This window comes from Mandrillus leucophaeus, unplaced genomic scaffold (assembly GCF_000951045.1).
Source record: "Mandrillus leucophaeus isolate KB7577 unplaced genomic scaffold, Mleu.le_1.0 Scaffold3162, whole genome shotgun sequence".
In the NCBI taxonomy this organism is placed as follows: domain Eukaryota; kingdom Metazoa; phylum Chordata; class Mammalia; order Primates; family Cercopithecidae; genus Mandrillus; species Mandrillus leucophaeus.
This window is the reverse complement of record NW_012103324.1, coordinates 1-1,286: the sequence shown is the minus strand read 5'-3', so window position 1 is coordinate 1,286 and position 1,286 is coordinate 1. Positions and strand designations below refer to the sequence as shown.

Below are 1,286 nucleotides of genomic sequence, written 5' to 3'. Positions count from 1 at the left end.
CTTCATTGAAAATTGAGACATTTTGATTGTATATATTTATAGGGAATAAAGCTATGTCATGATTTATGATTGTAAATCAGAATAATTGAATCGAGCTAGTTGACATATATATCGTCTCAAATCCTTATTTCTGTGTGTGTGTGTGACAGGGACATTTGAAATTTGTTCTTGACTATTTCAAAAAGACCAATACACTATGTTTAAGCTTACAAATAGACATCAATTTGTGTAAACTATAGAGAATGATCAAAAGGAGTTACGGATTACTATAATTTATGTTAAGTTAATCATTGAGCTTCATTCTTTAGGACATATTTTATAATTATTTTATGTATTTTCTATTATTATAATATAAAGACTACACATGTATGCATAACTTTGTGTATTTACACATATGTCTATAGATATAAATTAATGTCCCTGTAGCTACGTAATAGCTGATATCAACAGATGTTAACAGAATTCTAAAAGAACAAGTGCAAATTATTAGGAAGAATTATTCCTTGAAGGTATGTATTTTTAAAAAACACCCTTACATATAAATTTTAAAAATACTAAAACGCAATTCTCAATAAAAAAATTCATGGCAAATAACCATAGTAAAATATCGCAACCTAATAAGACTCCAGAGTCCTGCAAAAACAAGCCTGCCTCCTGCAGCTGAGAAAGGAAACCCCTGCATGGCCCTGCAGGGACGTTTGTGTCTGGGCTCACACTGTACTCCCCTCACTGTGTCTCTGGTACAATACAAGGCCGTGTCCTCAGTTTTCAGGCTGTTCATTTGCAAATGAAGCATGTTCTTGGCGTTATCTCTGGAGATGGTGAATCGGCCCTTCCGGAGTCTGTGAGATATGTACTACCACCCTTAGGATTAACTTGTCCAACCCACTCCAGGCCATTCCTGAAGCCTAGTGGACACAGTTCATGTAGTAGCTACTGAAGGTGAATCGAGAACCTGCACAGGAGAGTCTCAGGGACCCCCACCCGGCTTTGCCAAGCCTCCCCCATACTCCACCAGCTGCACCTCACACTGGACACCTGCAAACACAGAGACACCCTGGTCAGAAACTGCCGCACATATCCACTGTTTCTCTCACTCATGTCCCCTCACACTCAACATCTCTCATTTTCCATAAATCGCCTTTCAAAATAGCAATAAGCAAAACCCATCTCAGCACAAAATCCATGGTGAATCCTCTGTGTTCAGTGCTGATCACTGAATGAAAACACCTGGGAATTCTGGGGCTGGGCTCCTCTCTCAGAGCTGCAGGGTCAGAGCTGGCCTG

At 39.3% G+C, this 1,286-nt stretch overlaps 1 pseudogene; it reads right to left on the bottom strand.

Annotated features, from left to right (window-relative positions):
* Window positions 1-206: 206 nt before the first annotated feature.
* On the bottom strand, window positions 207-1,187 carry LOC105545044 (annotated as a pseudogene).
* Window positions 1,188-1,286: the final 99 nt, after the last annotated feature.